The 15,369-nt window shown below is 39.8% G+C and overlaps 1 pseudogene; it reads right to left on the bottom strand.

The window, feature by feature from the left end:
* Positions 1-9,793, bottom strand: LOC103295932 (60 kDa heat shock protein, mitochondrial-like; annotated as a pseudogene).
* Between the last annotated feature and the right edge of the window lie 5,576 nt (positions 9,794-15,369).

Genomic DNA, 15,369 nt, shown 5'->3' with positions numbered 1-15,369 from the left:
TTAGAACATGCCACCTCCCATACCACCTCCATTCCATCCATCCTGCCCTTCCCAGGAACTTTCTCTTCTCTAGAAATTTCTGTGACTACAACTTCTGCTGTTGGCCACTCCAGCAACATGCAATAAAGCAGTTTTCGCAACCTTAGTCAGATCAATGATTCCTTTACCCACCATATTCACAAAATCTCCAAACATAGCATCATAACCAACTTCTGAGGAAGTTTGCATAATTTTCTCAACTATCACCAATCCCTCAATACCTGTATTCTTAGCAATAGTCATTGCAGGAATTTTGTGTGCTTTTAAAATAATTTCTATACCAATATTTTTTATCTTCATTAACTGGAATTAATGAGCCTAAGGTTGGAATGCACCACCGAAGCAGGGCACAACCTCCTCCCAGAACAATGCCTTCCTCAACAGCAGCTCGTGTAGCATTGAGGGCATCTGTTACTCTTTCTTTTCATTCACTTCATCACTTTTCTCACCAACCTTCAGCATAGCTACTACTCCATCTGAGAGCTTTGCCAGACATTAATTTAGTTTTTCCTTTTCATATTCACTAATTGTGACATTAACTGCTTGATGATTTCTTGAATACATTTTTCAATTAGACCCTTGTCACCTTTTCCTTTCAAGAGCATAGCATCATCTTTGGTCACAACGACCTCTCCAACTTTTCCTAAGTCATGAGGTTGAACATCTTTAAGAGTTAGAGTCAATCCAATCACTGCACCACCAGTAGCAATAGCCATGTCTTACGCTGATACTTTCTATTGTCACCAAAACCTGGAGCTTTGACTGCTGCAACCTGAGGACCAACTTTTAGCCTATTCAAAACAAGTGTACTCAAAGCTTCTTCAGCGATTATGACCAAGGGTTTACAGCGGGTATTGGCAATTTCAAGAGCACATTCAATGGACTGAACACGAGAAATTTTCTTCCCACTCAGCAGAACACAGGCACCTTAGAATTCACATTTCTGACCTTTTGCTATATTAATAAAGTATGGTAAGTATAACCTCAAACTTCATGCCTTCAATAATTTCTAATTCATTATTCAGTGTTTTTCCACCTTCTACTGTGATGACTCCTTTTCTTCCAATCGTTTTCATTGCATCAGAAATTATGCTGCCAATTTGTTTGTCTCAATTTGCAGATAGTATAGCAGCCTGAGCTATTTCTTCAGGGGGTGTCACAGTTTTAGCTTCCTATATTCAGAAATTATAGCACCAACAGCTAACACCATACCTCTCCTGATTTCCACAGGATGAGCATCTTTACTGATCTTCTCAAAGCCTTCCTTGGCAATAGAGCATGCCAGTACAGTAGCCGTGGTGGTGACATCCCAGTCTCTTCATTTGTATTGTTGGCAATATCTTGAACAAGTTTAGCGCCAATATTTTTAAATTTATCTTTTCAGTCAATGGACTTTGCAATGGTCACACCATCTTTTGTTACTTTGGGACTTCCCCAGCTCCATTCACTCTTCTTTCCTTTGGCCCCATAGTAACAGCTAATAGGTCTATACCTTGAAACATTAAGGCTCAGACATCTGCACCAAATGTTACATCTTTGGCATAAGCCTGAGTGAGATGAAGAGTCAGTGCCCTGGACACTGGCCTAATTTGGTGAAGGACTCTGTGTAATCGAAGCATTTTTGTGGGGCAGCGTCAGGACCTGCAAGCGGTGAGGCAGGCCATCTGCGGTCAGTGAGGCCTATTTCATGACTCTTGCAAAGTACTGCTGATAAGTGACAGAAGCAAATACAGAATCTAAGATCAGGCTACTGGACATTTACTAGGGAGTGCTCTGTAGAGCAACACCTGTGCAAGGAGAGGGAAGGAAGCAGGATGGGCCGAGGGAGAAGATGGGCTGGGATACACTCGGTGAAGGCCTCAGCCCACCCCACCAGGAGTTCTGAAGCAGGGTCCCTGCAGTGTTATCTTGAGTTGTGAGGAGGGCCCCTTTAAGTTCCTATATTAACTAGCCATTACTGGGAGTAGAACGTCGTTTTTGGAAGGCAGTGCTCCTTAGTAGGGAAATTGCACAAAGAGCACTGTCTGCTAGTCTCATTTCCAGCAGCTGGGGGAATAAGTCCTTTATTCCATCACTGCGTCCACTTCCGGATGCAAAACCTTACTAAGAAGAAAATGCACAATTTTTCTTTCATTCTGTGATGCTATTCCTATTTTATATTTTATCTAGAAACTGATTTAAGGACTTTGCATAATAACTAATCTTACATTTCCACATTTTAAATCCAATCTTGGTAAGCCGCAGCTAACCATGAGTGCTATTGTGATATTACCACTAACATGAGGGTTAATTGTAATATTACCACTAAGTGGATAGTTATAATATTACTACTAAAGGTTCTAGGTGTCTTATTTTAATACCTTACATTGGAAGCAGGAGAAATTGTACATATGCAAGTCCAAAAATTGGTTTAACACTAATAAACCTTGACTCCATGATGAGTAGTTTACTTTAAATCTGGTCTAAATCTCTTCTAAAAGATTTTACACATTAGGAACTTTGTTGATTTTCCCTTTTGTAGCTGTCTTATTGTAGGAGGCTTTGGTTGAAGTTGAGCCCTACTCCCATAAGGAAAGATAAGTGAATATATCTCCACACTCTCAACTGTAGAAAAAAAATTTTCAAATGTTGAACCTCACCTTAGCCTATGCAAGTCTTACAAAGTGGTGTCTAAAAAAAAAAAAAAAAAAAAAAAAAGCTTACATTCTTAAAACAACAGGAATCCCAATTCCTCTCTTAATAGTAGCCAAAATATTTAGGTTTTCTAATATCAGATAAAATATATAATGTCTGGGTATAGCCTCTTAAATACAGGGTTTGGCAAAAAGTAGGTTTACAGTTCTAAGTACACAAGACACAGAGTTTATTCTTGTTTTATTTATTAAGTATTGGATTACTAATTTATATTACAAATGTAAACCTATTTTTGTCCACCCCTGTATACTAAGCAATCACTTAGTAATTGTTTAATGACTTGAAATGTCATTACTAGTAAGTTTCCCAAAAATATCATAAAATATTGGCAATAACTGAACATTAAGAGCAATTTTCTTATCAGATCTCTGAATGTGAGATCCAAAGAAAAACCATTCTGGCCTGTATGGCTCGGTAGTTGAGCACTAAACTATAAACCAGGAGGTCACAGTTCAATTCTTGGTCAGGGCACATGCCTGGGTTGTGGGCTCGATCCCCAGTGTGGGGTGTGTAGGAGGCAGCCAATCAGTGATTCCCTCTTAGCATTGATGTTTCTATCTCTCTCTTCCTCTCCTTTCCTCTCTGAAATCAATTTATATATATTTCACTGAATAATATATATATGCAAAACTACTTAGTGAACGGTCAAACTTGTCTAGTAAGCATTGATGCTTTTATATAAAGACTCTAAGGTTTTGCTTCAATTTCAGAGTTCTGAATCAGATCCATTTCTGAAGATGGTATTATTCTGATCCATTTAACTTAGAGATCATCTGTTTTGCAGATGAGGAGACCAAGACCCAGAGAATGTACAAGTTATTGACAACAAGGCTAGAACCTAGTACATTCTGTTCTGTCTGCCAGCAGAGGTGAAGGGCAGGTTAGGGTTGAGAGGGAAGAGGCATCATGTTATAGTAGACACAAACTTCAAAATGAAAATAATAAAGATAATTAAAAGTGTTAGAAAGATTCCAGGAAGGAAGAGAGTTCATGGAAACAATTATGAAAGATCAGTTGAGAAGAAATGGTGAATAATACTGTCTTATTGAGATAAGTCCAGAGATGGTGTCACTCCCGAAAATGTCCTTATTTTATTTACTCCATCCAAAAATGCCATGCAATATTAAAAACTTGTTCATTTTGTTAGAACTTTTATATGATAATATAACTTTACAAGTAGAGAAATATAATAGAGCATTGTTCAAATTATTTAGAATTAGTGTTTCTAATAACTAACAAATGTGTCATATAAGTCCAGTATAACATTTTTATTGGCACTTGAAATAAATGTATTACTCACTAGTGGATGTGCCAAAAGGAAAATCCCCACCCTATTTCCACCCCCATAGAGCTACACATGATTATTTATTAAGTAGTGACAGAGCAACTTGTAGTGCAAAACAGAAGTCATCATGGTTATCTGTGTTCTCAAATAATGAACTTTTGCAGTGTTAAGATTAAAAAAAGGTTGGCACTCTAAAATCATACCAGAAAAAAAGCCTCAATTTTGATCTGGTGCTTAAAATTGTAGCTGGATTCATTTTTTAATGATATATTTTTACACTTTTAAATATCCCATTTCCCATATTTAATAAATATAATTATTTAGAATTAGGTGTCAGCTGAAATACCTTTCATAGGAAAGCTTTCAAAATTGAGAGTATAGCCTTGCCCATCATGTATTTAGTCCTAGAATATCCTGGTCAAACCTAGGTGGTCTTTGCTTTTGTTTCCAATATATTTTAGAATGTCAGCACCCTATGATATTAAGCTAGTGCTAGGTAATGCTTACATGAAAATTATTCACCTAATGTCCTGGCTTAAAAATATATATTGCACACTGTTCTGGGCGAAGCACTATACTAAGCACATAGCAGATACGCTAGACATATTAGTTAAGGAGTTTCACTGCCAGGATGAAAGTGTGAGGCGCTCTATGGGTGTACTACCTAGAGAAACAAGCAAAGCTAGAGACAGCTATACAAATACAACCTTTATTTAAAGTCTCTGGAAAGAGTCCTAATGGCTCAGAAAAAAAAATAAAAAATGAAGCAACAGTTATTCAAGAAAACTTACTAATACTGAGCCATGATCCATTTCCTCCCTTACCACCAACTCTCCACCCCTAATCCCAAATCGGCTCAGCTTGGCAGAAACTCCACTCTGGGCATAATATGGCCAAGAATATGGAGTTCCCTCTCCTCTCAGGTCCCAAACAAGGGTTATCATAGCTCATCTGAAGGGCAAGCGGAGAGCGTTTCATATCCCCTCCAACTCAAAGCTTACATGGCTGAATTTTGGTGACTGTGTCTGAGAGGTAGAGGGCTCCTTCCACTGAATAGGATGAGGACTACTCAGGAATGGCAGGCCAGGATCCTGACCTCCCTCATCCCAGCTCACTCATAGGGCACAGCAGTGAGAAGCAAACCTAGAAGGTCAGAGGCTACTGCCCTCCCAGAACCCAGGGTAGTAGTTCACAGATTTTGCCCTTAGGGAAAAAGAGTTCATAAGAAAGGAGAGCATAAGAGTTCTCTCCAAAGGAACTGACTTCATTTGAAAAGAATGTGGGGAAAATTAAACCTAAGGGCACACTTGGAGACAAACCTCTTAATTGGGAGCAACAAGCTAAAGGGTAGGTCAGCTAGTTTACCAGATAAAATCAGGAAAAGAGACAGCTTAGAAGGGCCCTCCCCTGGTCAGAATAACCCCCAAAAGGTAGCCTCACCTGGCCAGTGTTGCTCAGTGGTTGAGCATTGACCCTTGCACCAAAAGGTCACCGATTCAATTCCAAGTCAAGGCATATAACCGTTGTGCAGGCTCAATCCCCAGCAGGGAGTGTGCAGGTAGTAGCCAAATGATGTTTCTCTATCATTGATGTTTCTCTCTCCCTCTCCCTCTCCCTTCCTCTCTCTCTAAAACCAACAAAAACCTATTTTTTTTTAAAAGGTAGCCTCAAAAACAACCCTTACCCCAATTTAATTTTATCAGCTTGCTGAGCAATTCATGCCAAAACAATAAAGCAATTAGCTGAAACCGGTTTGGCTCAGTGGATAGAGCGTTGGCCTGCAGACTGAAGGGTCCCGTGTTCGATTCCGGTCAAGGGCATGTACCTTGGTTGTTGGCACATCCCCAGTGGGGGGGCGGGGGGTGCAGGAGGCAGCTGATCGATGTTTCTCTCTCATCGATGTTTCTAACTTTCTATCCCTCTCCCTTCCTCTCAGTAAAAAATCAATAAAATATATTTTTAAAAAACCAATAAAGCACTTAACCAGTAATTAGTGGGGCCAGACGTTAGTGGAGCCAGACGTTAGGGTGAAATACCAAATGAGGCAAACAGCGTTCCAGAGTGATCAGGGAAAGAGATAGTTAGAAATAGCCCTATTAAAACCACTACCATCCCAGGGTGACTGTGTACTTGCCCAAGGGCACACCCTCTGAGGAGTGACATCAGGGGCTCCATACTTTAGGGGGACCACACTTTACTAAAATAGTCCAGCCAAGTCACTCAACAAATAAATGTGCAAATAACAACAAACATTCCTTAAGGGGAGGGATAGAGAAATCACTTTCCAGAATTGCTATAATATCTAAAACATCCAATTTTTAACAAAAAGTTATGAGAAATGCAAAGAAACAGGAAAGTGATCCATACACAAGAAAATGAGCTGGCAACAGAAACTAACTGTGAGGGGCATCAGATGTCATATTAAGCCATTATAAATATCTTCAAAGACCTAAAGTAATTCATATTTAAAAGTATAAAGAAAATGTCTCAACATAGAGAATATCTATATATAGAAATCATAAAAAAAGGAACAAATGGAAATTTTGGAGTTGAAAAGTTCAATAGCTAAAATGAAAAAAAATCTGTTACAGTGGCTCAATAATAGATTTGAAATGGCAGAAGAAAGAATCACTAAACTTGAAGGTTAATAAAAAAGGAAAGGAAAAAAACATTCAAATAATGGCTGAAAACTTCCCACATTTGATGAAAAACCTTAATCTACACATCCAAGAAGTTCAATGAAAACCAAGTAGGATAAATAAAGAGATCCACATCCAGACAGAAGACAGTAAGAATGCTGAAAGACAAAGGACAAAGAAGAGATCTTGAAAGCAGCAAAATGACTTGTCATGTAGAAGGGAACCCTAATGAGGTCAACAGCCAAATTCTCATAAAAATACATGGAGACTGCAGTAGGATGGCATATTCAAAGTACTGTAAGAAAAAAATACCTGTTAACTTATAATTTACTAGAGGCCTGGTGCATGAAATTTTGTGCACTGGGGCAGTGGGGGGGGTGGCCCTCAGCCTGGCCTGCGCCCTCTCGCAGTCTGGGACCCTTCGAGGGATGTCTGACTACCACTGTGAGTGGGTCTAGGCTGGCAGTCGGACATTCAAATCACAGTCTGGGACCCTTCACTCCTTACTGCCCCCCTGCAGCAGAGGCGGGCGAGGCTCCTGCCACCTCTGTGCTCACCAGCCGTGAGCCGACTTCTGGCTGAGCGGTGCTCCGCCATGGGAGTGCACTGACCACCAGGGGGCAGCTTCTGCATTGAGAGTCTTCCCCCCTGGTGGTCAGTGCGCATCATAGCGACCAGTCATTCCACCATTTGGTTGATTTGCATATGAAGGTTGTATTATATAGGATATTTAGCAAAACTTTCAAATATGAAGGCAAAAGAAATTTTCAGGTAAACAAAAACATAGAGAATTGCTATCAGACTTACCTTATAAGAAATACAGATAAAGTTCTTTAGACAGAAAAAAAGTAAACCTAGATGGAAATCTAAACACACACACACACACACACACACACACACACACACACACACACACAGCAGTGGTAAAGATAATTATGAAAGACAATATAAATGTATCATCTCCTTTCTTCTCTTATCCTATACTAGAGGACCAGTGCATAGATTTGTGCACTGGTGGGGTCCCTTGGCCTGGCCTATGGGGATCAGGCTGAAACCAGCTCTCCGACATCCCCTGAGGGGTCCTGGATTGCGAGAGGGTGTAGGCCAGGCCGAGGGACCCCATGGGTGCATGATCAGGGCCAGGGAGGGACCGTGGGAGGGCTCCAGGGAGTGTCCAGCCTGTCTTGCCCAGTCCCGATTGGCTGGACTCCAACAGCAAGCTAACCTACCAGTTGGAGCATCTTCCCCCTAGTGGTCAGTGCACATCATAGTGACTGGTTGAATGGTCGAATGAACAGTCAGACACTTAGCATATTAAACTTTTATTATATAGGATAATTTTATTGTTGGGCTTATGTCTGATAGAGATGTATTATATTTTAAAGCAACATTGGGGCATTCTAAGATGGCAGAAGATTAGGTAGAAGCTACACTGACCTACTCCCAGGACCAAACTGGAATTACAACTAAAATATAGAAACATCATCCTGAATAACCAACTGAAGACTAGCTGGAGAGAAGCCTTATAACCAAGGATGTAAAGACAAAGCCACATTGGGACTGGTAGGAATTGTGGAGGTGAGAGGGGGCTGGCCAGGCTCCAGAGGGATATCTCAGTTGTGGGGTGTTCCCCCTTAGAAGTCTAGGGGCTAAATCCCAAACTGGGCTTCTCAGCCCAGAGCATCAGAGCTGGGAATGTTGCCTACATAACATCTGGCTGTGAAAAGCAGTGGGGTTTCTGTCCTACAGATAGAGATGGCTATAAACACTCTCTTAAAGGGCCAATGCACAAAATTTCATTTGCAGCCATTCAATGTGGGCTCCAGAGAAGGAGGGCAGAGTGAACTAGAGCTGTATGAGGGGAGTTTAAGGTTAGTGGCTCTAGGGAGATAGGTGAAAGGACAGCTTCCAGGACCCCTGTGCTGAGCCATTTCCCCATACTGCAGAAGCCTTTCTCAGGGATAGTTTTCCCATCCATGCAGCAGTAGTTTGAGGGGAATCAATAGCCCCACCCATTGGAATCCCTCTCATCCATTCTGTGGACCTTATGCCCTGCTGAGGACTACAGCTGGAGGCTCATTAAGTGACTGAGATTAACAGCTTTCAAGTAGAGGTGGATCTCTGGGTCTTTTCCTGACCTGCTTCTGGGCCTAGGGCTAGTAAAATCAGACCTCAGTACATAGCTTGGTCCTTCCCACATGCACCCCAACCCAGCAGAAAGAGCCACTAACTTTGGATTGCTGATAGCTCCAAACAGGTTGCTCAGGCCAGTCACAGTGTCTGACAGTGGTCTGCATTAGAGCCTCTACAAAGAGGTATAGAACCAATACACCCAGTGTCCAGCTTCAAACAGCAACAGAGCAGGATCCAGTAAGCTTCACAAGCAGCATATCCACAGGAGTGTATTGGCAGGCACCAGACCCTGCTTAAGTGAATTCTGCTTCGTGTGATCAGCACCAACAAGCAGTCTGCATGCTGTGTTGGGAGTTAAGCCTCACTATCAACCAGCCTGAAGGTCAAGAATCTTGTGAATGGGCCAATAGCAATCAAGACTCAATTACAATAGGAGGGCCCACACAATGCTCACAAGGACATTATGAGTGCACCCAGTTCTGGTGATAAAGAAGACTGTGCCACTGGGTGCCATAGGTCACCTATTTCATAGGGCCACACTACCAAAATGGGAGTCACAGCAGATCTACCTAATACATAGAATCAATCAAAATAGACAGCCAGAATGGGGAGAGAAAGAATATTTTTCATGCTCAACAGCATGAAAAAAGATATGGAAACCATAGAAAAGGACCAGTCAAAAATGATGAATGCCAAATCTGAAAAAAGAATACACTGGAAGGAATAAACAGCAGGCTTGATGAAGCAGAAGATAGAATCAGTAATTTCGAAGACAAGGCAGATAAAAACACCCAATCAGAGCAGGAAAAAGAAAAAAGACTTAAAAAATGAGGATAGTTTAAGGACTTTTGAGACAACATGAAGGACATTATAGGTGCACCAAAAAGAGAAGAATGAGAATAAGGGATCAATAACCTATTTGAAGAAATAATGTCTGAAAACTTCTGTTACCAGGTGAAAGAAAAAGACATACAAGTCCAGGAAGGGCAGAGAGTTCCAACCAAGATGGACCCAAAGAGGCTCACATCAAACACATTTTTAACACATTAAAATGCTAAAAGTTAAAAACAAAGAGTTAATCTTAAAAGCCACAAGAGAAGGGCTTTTTTTATAGGAGCTCCCATAAGACTGTCAGCTGAATTCTCAACAGAAATATTTCAGGCCAGAAGGGATTGCATGAAATATTCAAAGTGATGAAAAACAATAATCTACAACTAAAGCTACTTTACCAACCCCTGTCTATCATTTAAAATTGAAGGAGAAATAAAGAGCTTCCCAGACAAGAAAAAGCTAAAGCTGTTTATTACCACCAAAATAGCATTACAAAGACATGTAAAAGGGCTTTAAGAAACAGAAGAAGAAAAACAAAACAGATGAACATAGTTTCAAAAATAAAATGGCAATAAATATGTACCTATGAATAATCACTTTAAATATAAATGGCTTAAATGCTCCAATCTAAAGATTTTTAAGGTAACTAAGTGGATAAGTAAACAAGACCCATGTAGATGCTGTCTTCAATAGATCCACCTCATAATGAAAGATACACACAGACTAAAGGTAAAGGGATGAAAAAATATATTACATGCAGATGCAAAGGAAAAAAAAGCTGGGGTAGCAACACATATATCTAACAAAATAGTCTTTAACACCAAGTCTATAGTAAGGACACTATATAATGATAAAGGGATCAATACAACAAGAGGTTATAACCCTTGTAAACATTGATACACCCAGCATAGGAACATCTAAATATGTAAAGCAAAATTTGATGAACATAAAGGGAGAGATTGACAATAGTAGTTATAGTAGGTGATTTTAACATGGCATTGATATCAATAGGTAGAAAATAAGTACATGGAAGTACATGGTAGCCTTAAATGACACACTAGATCATATAGATTTAATTGATATCTTCAGAGCATCCCAAAGCAGCAGAATATACATTCTTTGCAAATGCACATGGAATGTTTTCTAGGATAGACCACACATTAGAACACAAAATAAGTCTCAATAAATTTAAGAAGATTGAAATCATATCAAGCATTGTCTCTGACCATAATGCTATGAAAACTTAAATCAGTAACAATAAGAAAACTGAAAAACATACAAAGACATGGATGTTAAATAACACGCTACTAAACAGTGAATGCGTTAACAATGAGATCAAGGAAGAAATCAAAACATACCTTGAAACAAATGAACATAAGAACACAACCCAAAATCTGTGGGACACAGGGAAAGCAGTTCTAAGAGGGAAACTCATAGCATTACAGGCCTATGTCAAGAAACAAGATAAAAGCTCAAATAAGCAATCTAACTGTACACATAAAGAAAATTGTAAAAGAACAACAAACAGAGCCCGGGGTGAGCAGAAGGAAGAAAATAATAAGGATCAGACCAGAAATAAATGAAATAGTGTCTTCAAAAGTACAAAAGATCAATGAAACCAAGAGCTGGTTATTTGAAAAGATAAACAAGATTGACAAATCTTTAATCAGACTCATCATTAAAAAGAAGGGAGACCCAAATAAATAAAATCAGAAATGAAGGAGGAGAAGTAACAACTGACACCAAATACAAATGATTTTAAGAAAATATTACGAACAACTATATACCAAGAAATTGGACAATCTGGAAGAAATGGATAAATTCCTAGAAACATACAACCTTCCAAAACTAAATCAAGAACAATCAGAAAATCTGAATAAACAGATTCTAACTAGTAAAATTGAAGCAGTGATAAAAAAAAAATAAAAGTAAACTCCCAACAAACAAAAGCCCTGTACTGGATGACTTTACAGGTGAATTTTACCAAACATCCAAAGAAGAACTAACACCTAAACTTCTCAAACTATTTTTAAAAATTCAAGAGGAGGGAAGATTCCCAAGCTTATTTTATGAGGCCAGCATTATCCAAATTCCAAAAACAGATAAAGACACGACAAAGAAAGAAAATTATAGGCAATATCCCTGATGAACATAGATGCTAAAATCTTCAACAAAATATTAGCAGACCAGACTCAGCAATACATTAAAAAGATCATACACCATGATCAAGTGGGATTTCTTTCCAGTGATGCAAGATTGGTACAATACCTGCAAAACAATAAACGAGATTCACCACATAAACAAATTGAAGGATAAAAACCACAAGATCATGCCCTAGCTGGGTTTGCTCAGTGGATAGAGCATCAGCCTGTGGACTGAAGGGTCCCAGGTTCAATTCTGATTAAGGGCACATGCTTGGGTTGCAGGCTTGATCCCCAGTGTAGAGTGTGCAGTAGGCAGCCAATCAATGATTCTCTCTCATCATTGATGTTCTCTCTCTCTCTCTCTCTCTCTCTCTCTCTCTCTCTCTCTCTCTCCCCCCCCCTCCCTCCCTCCCTCTCTCTCTGAAATCAATGAAAATATATTTTAAAACACACACACATCTATTGATCATATCAATAGATGCCAAAACAGCATCTAATAAAATCCACCATCCTTTTATGATAAAAACTCTTAGCAAAGTGGGAATAGAGGGAATATACCTCAATATAATAAATGCACATATGACAAACCTACAACCAACATCATACTCAATGGGGAAAAACTACAAGCATTCACCTTAAGTTGGGGAACAAGACAGGGATGTCCACATTCACCACTCTTATTCAACGTAGTACTGGAAGGCCTAGCCATAGCTATCAGACAATAAGAAATAAAAGGCATCCAAATTGGAAAGGAAGTAGTAAAACTGTCATTATTTGCAGATAACATGATATTGTGTATAAAGAACCTTAACGATTCCACCAAAAAATATTAGAACCAGGTTTCCCAATTTGTTGCTATATAGTTTTGTAATATTTTCTTACAATCATTTGTGTTTCTGTGATGTCAGTTGTTACCTCTAATCTTTCATTTCTGATTTTATTTGGGTTTTCTATCTTTGTTTCTTTTTTTTTTAATATATTTTATTGATTTTTTTACAGAGAGGAAGAGAGAGGGATAGAGAGTTAGAAACATCAATCAGCTGCCTCCTGCACACCCCCTACTGGGAATGTGCCCGCAACCAAGGTACATGCCCTTGACCGGAATCGAACCTGGGACCCTTGAGTCCACAGGCTGACGCTCTATCCACTGAGCCAAACCGGTTTCGGCTATCTTTGTTTCTTGATGAGCCTGGCTTAAGCTTCATCAATCTTGTTTATCCTTTCAAAGAACCAACTCTTGGTTTCATTGATCTTTTTCATTTCTATGCCATTTTTTTTTTTTTGCTCTGATTTTTATTATTTCCTTCTTTCTATGTACTCTGGGCTTTTCCTCCTGTTCTTTTTCCAGTTCTCTTAGGTGTAGGTTAGATGGTATGCTAGAGATTTTTCTTGTTGCTTGAGATAGGCCTGTAGTGCTATGAACTTCCCTCAAAGTACTATTTTTGTTATGGGGTTTGGGGTTGTTTGTTCATTTTTGTTTCCACACAATTTTTTTTCTTCCTGATCTCATTGGTAACCCATTCATTGTTTAATAACATGCTATTTAGCCTCCATGTGTTTGAATCTTTTTGAGCCTTTTTTTATCATGGTTGATTTCTAGTTTTATGCTATTATGATCAGAGATCTTTGGTATGATTTCAAACTTATTGAATTTGTTAATACTTACTTTGTATCCTAACATGTCTATGTGTGAAAATGTTCCATGTAAACTTGAGAAGAATGCATATTCTGCTGTTTTGGGATGAAATGTTCTGTAAATATCAATTAAATCCATCTGATCAAGTGTGTCATTTTAGGTCACTGTTTCTTTATTGGTTTTTTGTCTGGAAGACCTACCAATCCAGTGATATCAGTGGGATGTTAAGGTTCCGTAGTATGAGTGTATTGCTGTCTATTGCTCCCTTAAAGTCCACCAAGAGGTGTGTGTGTGTGTGTGTGTGTGTGTGTGTGTGTGTGTGTGTGTGTGTGTGTATGATGAAATTTGTGCACGGGGGTGTTTGTCCCTCAGCCCAGCCTGCACCCTCTCCAATCTGGGACCCCTCGAAGGATGTCTGACTGCCCGTTTAGGCCTTATCCAGGTAAGATCGGGCCTAAACGGGCAGTCGGACATCGCTCTCACAATCCAGGACTGCTGGCTCCCAACCGCTCGCCTACCTGCCTTCCTGATTGCCCCTAACCGCTTCTGCCTGCCAGCCTGATCAACCCCTAACCACTCTCCTGCCAGCCTGATTGATGACTAACTGCTCCTCTACCAACCTAATTGCCCCTAACTGCCCTCCCCTGCAGGCCTGGTCCCCCCCTACTGCCCTCCCCTGCAGGCCTGGTCACCCCCAACTGCTCTCCCCTGCAGGTCCTGTCGCCCCCAACTTCCCTCCTCTGCCGGCCTGGTCACTGCTAACTGCCCTCCCCTGCAGGCTTGATCACCCCCAACTGCCCTCCCTTGCAGGCCTGGTCCCTCCCAACTGCCCTCCCCTGCTGGCCATCTTATGGAAGACATCTTGTGTCCACATGGGGGCAGCCATCTTGTGTTGGAGTGATGGTCAATTTGCATATTACTATTTTATTAGATAGGATTTAGGTGCTCCTATATTGGGAGCCAATATATGTATAAGGGTTATAGCCACTTGTTGGAATGATCCATTTCTTATTATGCAGTGATCTCATTTGTTTTTTATGGCCTTTGTTTGGAAGTCTATTTTGTCAGATATAAATATTGCTGCCCCAGCTCTTTTTTTGTTTCCTTTTGCATGGAATATTTTTTTCCCATTCCTTCATTTTTAGTCTGTGAGTCTTTTTGTTCTGAGCTGGGTCTCTTGTAGATAGGATATATATGGGTCATGATTTATTACCTTTCAACCACCCTATGTCTTTTGATTACAGCATTTAATCCACTTACAGTTAAGGTTATTACTTACTACCATTTAGGTACTTGTTACCATTTTTATTCTTTATACCTCTGTTCCTCTCTTTGTTTCTCCCTCTCACCCTCCCCTCCCCCTCTTACTCCTCCTCCTTCTCCATCTTAAAGCAATCCCTTTAGCATTTCTTTCAATGCTGCTTTGCTGGTAATGAATTCCTTTAGTCTTCTTTTGTCTGGGAAGCTCTTTATTTCATCTTCAATTTTCTTGCTGGATAGAGCAGTCTTGGTTGCAGTTTCTTGCTTTTCATTACTTTGTGTACTCATGCCATTCCCTTCTCACCTGATGTTTCTGTTGAGAAATCAGCTTACAGCCTTATGGGAAGTCCCTTGTAGATAACTATTTTTCTCTTGTTGCCTTCAAGATTCTCTTTTTATCTTTAATCTTGGCCATTTTAATTATGACATGTCCTGGTTTGGGTCTATCTTGATTGGAACTCTATGTACTTCCTGAACTTGTATGGCATTTTCCTTCAACAGACTAGGTAAGTTTTCTGTCATACTTTCTTCAAACAGGTTCTCTGTCCCTTGCTTGCTTGCTTTCTTCTTCTTCTGGTACTTCCATGATGTGAATGTTATGTTTTCATGTCTCAAAATTCCCTTATACTATTATCCTGCTTATTTTTTATTTTTGCTGTTCTGATTTTTTTTGTCTTCTAATTCACTGATTCTATCATCTACTTTGTC

This window comes from Eptesicus fuscus, chromosome 14, assembly GCF_027574615.1.
Source record: "Eptesicus fuscus isolate TK198812 chromosome 14, DD_ASM_mEF_20220401, whole genome shotgun sequence".
In the NCBI taxonomy this organism is placed as follows: domain Eukaryota; kingdom Metazoa; phylum Chordata; class Mammalia; order Chiroptera; family Vespertilionidae; genus Eptesicus; species Eptesicus fuscus.
This window is presented reverse-complemented; position numbering and strand designations above follow the sequence as displayed.